The sequence below is a fragment of the Palaemon carinicauda genome, chromosome 13 (genome assembly GCF_036898095.1).
Source record: "Palaemon carinicauda isolate YSFRI2023 chromosome 13, ASM3689809v2, whole genome shotgun sequence".
NCBI classification, from domain to species: Eukaryota; Metazoa; Arthropoda; class Malacostraca; order Decapoda; family Palaemonidae; genus Palaemon; species Palaemon carinicauda.
In genome coordinates, this window is record NC_090737.1 from 10,977,315 (window position 1) to 10,984,238 (window position 6,924).

The following is a 6,924-nucleotide window of genomic DNA, read 5'->3' on the forward strand; positions in this document are numbered from 1 at the left end:
TTCAGATATTGCCACCAAACTCAGCGATAAAAGAATAAAACCTAAAAAAAATTGAGGCACAGACACTAACATATTCTAAATACGTGTGACTTCAATGCATAAAAATACCGCATACCGTTTCTTTTCTTTCCTCGTAGGTCGCAATCTCTTATATAACCCTTCTCTGGCCCACCAGAATCGACCAAGTGACAGTTTACATAAGTCATTGTTTGATCATGTTCCCGAAATCTCAATGAAATTTAGAGGGAACGTATACGATCTGAATAGCTACGCCTTGCAATAGAATCGAAATCATGGCCTTCCAACATTTTTCATTTTTACACATACACCAATATATATATATATATATATATATATATATATATATATATATATATATACATATATATATATATGTATATATGTGTATATATATATATATATATATATATATATATATATATATATATATATATATATATTACATACATATAATATATATATACATATATATATGTATATATATAAATATACATATAATATATATATACATATATATATATATATATGTATATATATACATATACATATAATATATATATATATATATATATATATTATATGTATATATATATATACACATACATATACTGTATATATATCTACTCCATTAATTTAATAAATTCTTATGAAATATATTGAAATTATTTACAAACCCTTTATGAAAAAAAAAATAAATAAATAAAAAAAAAACACCACTGAACTCGTTCGAAATTATTTTCGAATGGTATTCGCTATTGAATAACACCAAGTGAAATGCTCTATTCCAAATATATCTGTTGCTCTAAATCAAATAGATCTATTCCTCTATTCCAAATACATCTAATGCTAAATCCTCTATCTAGAGTAATTCCCTCATTTCGATCCGAAATGCAACGCGAGATGTTATTTCCATTCTGCCTACATAACTGTATTCGCAAAGCTTTACCATCACAGAAACAAAAACTAAACAAAAACAGCATAGTAATGGTGCTTAACCTCCGGCACTTTATGTTAGCATTTGTCTCGCTCTTCTCAATTTTTTTATTCCGGTAAAATGGGCCAAGTGATATTTTACCATAAATATTCGCTTTAACTAACAAAGCTCGCGTATTTCCGGACATTTTGAAATTGGAGTTTAACAATCCTTGACTGTTTGCTGTTCACTTGCGTTAGTTTTTTTTTTTTTTTTTTTTTTTTTTTTTTTTTTTTTTTTTTTTTTTTTTTTTTTTTTAAATAGATGCTGATGATGCACAATTTGCCTTTGGACTGTAATGCACGTGCTGCAAGCAACGCATTTATAAATAAAAAATTATGCCACATCTACGTTTTCTTCTGCACTCCAACCGCCATCGGACTCCACGTCAAAAAGCCGTTGAAGTAACAACATAATTTCAACTGTACTATATTATTATTATTATTATTATTATTATTATTATTACTTGCTAAGCTACAACCGTAGTTGGAAAAGCAGAATGCTATAAGCCCAGGGGCTCCAACAGGGAAAATACCCCAGTGAGGAAAAGAAACAAAGAAAAATAATATATCATATGAAGAGTAACATCAAAATAAATATCCCCTATATAAACTATAAAAATCTTTAGCAAAACTAGAGGAAGAGAAATAGGATAGAATAGTGTGGCCGGATGTACCCTCAAGCAAGAGAACTTTAACCCAAGACAGTGGAAGACCATGGTACAGAGGCTATGGCACTAGCCAAGACTAGAAAACTGGTTTGATTTTGGAGTGTCCTTCTCCTAGAAGAGTTGCTTACCATAAATTCTCTGATCCCTTGGGGGCCTACAAATACCCATGTTGTCTCTAAATACAGTTAGTTATCAGGGAGCAGCATTTGTATGTCTCTTTCACTACAGTTATAGGATTACAAAATCAGTATTGGTAAAAGGAGCTCACGTACTTTACTTAACAAAATTTCTATTACAGAGGAGGAACAAATGTAACAGTTAATCTACGGGATGAGAACAAAGATTTTACAAAAGATCAGACGGAAAAAAAAAAAAAAAAAAAAAAAAAAACAACAACACGAGGGTGTCGGTGAAGAAAAGAAACAGAACTACAAGACACAGAGGAAGAAAAAGTACAGAGGATCCAGCGTAGAGGGTAAACAGAAATAACCGACTAAAAACAGATGTTTCCCAAACGAAAAGATGTAGAAATAAAAGAGGATCGAGTTGCGAAGTCATGAGTAAAAAAAACATCGTACGCGAAAAATAATATATTCAGAAAAGTCTGGACTCAAACATTGTAAAAAAAGGTATTGGAAGACCTAACCCGTTTCATTAAAACATATTATTATTATTATATGCTAAGCTACAACCCTAGTTGGAAAAGCAGGATGCTATAAGCCAGAGGGCTAAAACAAGGAAAACAGCCCAGTGAAGAAAGAAAATGAGGAAAAACTACAAGAGAATCTTAACAATAATAACATTAGAATAAATCTTTCACATATAAACTATAAAAACTTGAAATAATAGAATACACATTAAAATAAAACACGAGGAAGAGAAAAAAAAAGATAGAATGGTGTGCCCGAGTGTACCCTCAAGCAAGATCTCTAATCCAAGACAGTGGATAACCATGGTACAGAGGCTATGGCACTACCCTAGACTAGAGAACGATGGTTTGATTTTGGATTGTCCTTCTCCTAGAAGAGCTGCTTACCATAGCTTGAGTCTCTTCTACCCTTACCAAGAGGAAAGTGGCCAGTGAACAATTACAGTACAGTAGTTAACACCTGGAGAGAAGAAGAATTGTTTGGTAATCTCGGATCTGTCAGGTGTATGAGGACAGAGGAGAATCTGTTAAGAATATGTAAAACTAATCAGTGTGTTTGTGTAAGCAAAGGGGAAAATGAACCGTAACCAGAGAGAAGGATCCACATTGGCTATCTGGAAGCAAGTTTGTTGAATAGTTTATTTACAAAGGCTTAAAATAAGCTTTTCAGTTATCTGTGACACCAAACAAAAGATGGGAGATCTTTGTACTTATTGCAAGTAAAGATCTTCAAGCCAATCTTTGAATTACACTTATCAAATATATTTTTCTATACTCGTTATAATCGTTGTAAATTACAATGATTAGCGGCGTTGTCCCATGCCTGGCCATATTATTATTATTATTATTATTATTATTATTATTATTATTATTATTATTATTATTATTATTATTAATGATAATGATAGTAATAATGCTAATAATTATTATTTTTAATAATAATAATGATAATACTATTAATAATGATAATAATCATTATTATTATTATTAATATTAATAATGATAATAATAGTAATAATGATAATAATAATAATAATAATAATAATAATAATAATTATTATTATTATTATTATTATTATTATTATTATTATTACCATTATTATGTTAATGAAAGGTCGATAATATTACAGAAAATACAAGGGTTTCAAACCTGGAATAAAATAAATATTCAAAGTGTCACTTTGGATTCACATTATTTTAACGTCAATTCATTGAAAATCATATTTCTATTTCGTAACAATAATCAGTTAATGTATTTACTTTTCATTCGAGTTTTTAGACGTATTTCTCAATAAATTCTAGATGATTCAGGCAAGAATGAGGAATGACGAAATGGCTAAAACTTGTCATTAATTTTATTCACCCACATTAATCGCTTATTACTATTCCCCTTCGTTCTGGAATACAGCGGGAACTCGCGTAAGTGGAAGTAATATATTCATAATAAAGCTGACTGAAATTTCATTCCGATTTATTATTTGTGCAACTGAATCCAAATAGTCTTCTCATTATAAACAAAATGGCATTATGTAGTCAGAGAAACAATCAGCATTAATATTTTTCATATAAATGTCTACTTTAACGGATTATTATTATTATTATTATTATTATATTATTATTATTATCATAATCATTATAATAATAATAATAATAATAATAATAATAATAATAATAATAATAATAATTATTATTATTATCATTATTATTATTATTATTATTATCATTACTAGCTAAGCTACAACCCTAGTTGGAAAAGGAAGATGATATAAGCCCAAAGGCTCCAACAAGGAAAAATTGCCCAGTGAGGAAAGGAAAAAAGGAAATAAATAAACGATATAAGAAGTAATGAACAATACAAAATACAATATTTCAAAAACGATACGAACATTAAAACTGACATTTCATACATAAACTATAAAAAAAACTTATGTCAGCGTGTTCAACATAAAAACATTCACTGCAAGTTTGAACTATGACTGACTTCACCTGTTCGAAAAGTTTGACAAAGCAGGTTCGACAACCGGGTTCAACGAACCGCTAGACCGTGTACACCCAGCTAAAGTCATCAACTACCCGATTAGGAAGATCATTCCACAACTTGGTCACAGCTGGAATAAAACTTCAAGGTTGCTGTGTAATATTGTTTTAATAAACAAATAAAACGAGTTGTAGAATAAATCAAGAACTTGTTAATGATTATTCGTTTTGTTTCCCTCTCCGTCAGTTCTCGGGAAAACTTAAGAAAAAAATCAATGACTTCCCGATACTTCTAAGTGAACTGCAAGTTAGTCTTTACATCTGATTTTTCCTATTGTCATATCTGATAATAAACCATTCTTAGATCATGTATATATATATATATATATATATATATATATATATATATATATATATATATACATACATATATATATACACATATATATATACATACATATATATATATATATATATATATTATATATACATATATATATACACATATATATACATATATATATAATTATATATATATATATATATATATATATATATAATGTGTGTATATATATATGTATATATGTGTATATATATGTATATATATACACACACACACATATATAAATATGTACATTTTCTTTGAACAAATATGATGTATAGTTGGCTTCACAGAGTTGTATGCCTTGAATAAATGTTTAATTAGGAATACTTACATCAAGAAACTATCTAATTTTGAAACCCCCATTTTTTTTATCAAAATAATTCCGTCCATCAACTAATGGTTGGCCTAAAAACCCGCAGACCTAAAAATTAGCGGTGAAAAACGGTAAAAATACTGGAATAAATGTTGCCAAACATTTAACGCTTTATAAACGGATATATTGACGTAAAGGAGTGATATCACGGTCACTAACCCGTAAAAGATAATAACAAAGTAGGTTAAAAATGACGGTCGTCTGTAATTTTCGATTAAAATTACGGATAATTTCATCAACGCAGGCAAAAGGAGAGGATGAGCTATTGCAACAAAACTACGCTATTGGAGCAAGGTCTTTTTGACTAAGAAATTTACAGCTAAAGAATCAAGAAATTCCAGTTCTTCAAGCATGTAAAACAGTAGAGAAGTTAGGGTTATGGTGGCCGATATGGTAACGTCCCTGACTATGAACGCCAGACTGGGGTTCGAGTCCCGCTCAAACTTGTTGGTTTCTTTGGCCACTGCAACCTCACCATCCTTGTGAGCTAAGGATGGGGGGGGGGGGGGCCTATAGGTCTATCTGCTGAGTCATCAGCACCAATTACCTTGGTCCTAGCTTGGGTGGAGAGGGGGCTTGGGTGCTGATCATATGCATAATATGGTCAGTCTCTAGTCTAGAGCATTGTCCTGCCTGATCGGGCAATGTCACTGTCCCTTATTCTGCCATTCATGAGCGGCCTTTAAACCTTTTAAACCTTGTTAATGATAAGAGTTAGTCTTAGGCTGGGAGAACACTAGCGACTCTGTGGTGCCACAAAGCCACAGCATCGTGTGGCGGGGATGTGGTCTCCCATAGGTTTCCATTGTTTTCAAAGCCAAGCCACGCCTGTGGCGGGGATGAGCAACAGAGAGCCACAGTCGCTTGCCACAGTCGCTTGTTTGCTCGGCAAAACTTGAAAACAATGGAAACCTATGGGAGACCACACCCCAGCCATACGATGCTGTGGCTTTGTGGCGCCACAGAGTCGCTAGTGTGCTTCCGGCCTTAATCATAGACTGAAACGTCTGATTAGCATGTTTGCAATTCGTTAATTTCTAGGGTTAACGACTTGTGGGTTTCGCTGGATGGTAATTATCTAAGTCTGATATTGGAAGTATATAAAAATGATATTCAAATGGAATTTCAGTCTTATTAAAGACCAAGTATAGGAGAGAAAAAGAAAGAAATAATATTACTGTTAAAAATTTGTCATAAAAAACGGTAAATGCCTGGCAACATTTATTCCAGGATTTTTAAATTTTTAAAAGCGATATTGACTTAAAGGAGTGATATTACGGTCACCAACCCGTAAAAGATAATAACAAAGTAAGGTAAAATTACGGTCGCCTGTAATTTTACTGAAATACGACTGATAAAAATATATTTTTTACGGAAAATTTCCAATTAAAATTAGAGTTTTATTTAAGTGTAGAAAATAAATAAAAACATTATAAAGCTAATTCCCTTTTACTAGCGTAAAACTGCATCACTGGTAAATCCACTTTCAAAAGAGTTTCGTTTAAAAATCCGTTCGTACCCAAACAACGGCATAAAGATTTCACCAAAACGTGACGACAAAAATAGGATGTTTTTTATCTCTCTTATCTTGGTTTTTTATCTTTCTTTCTTTTCTTCCCTCAGAACACAAGCTTTGTACACGTCTTATCCGACCATTTTAAGGTATCGTGGTATTGACGACAAAAAGGATGTTTTTTTATCTTTCTTCCCTTCATTTCTTCCATAAGGTTACAGAAGCTTTTCACTAGACTTATCCTCGCTTTTAAGGTATCGTGGTATTTTGGATTCCATTCTCCTTCCTTTGATCCTTCTTCTTCTTCTTCTTCTTCTTCTTCTTCTTCTTCTTCTTCTTAAAGCGTTGCCTTTGTTAAGTCAT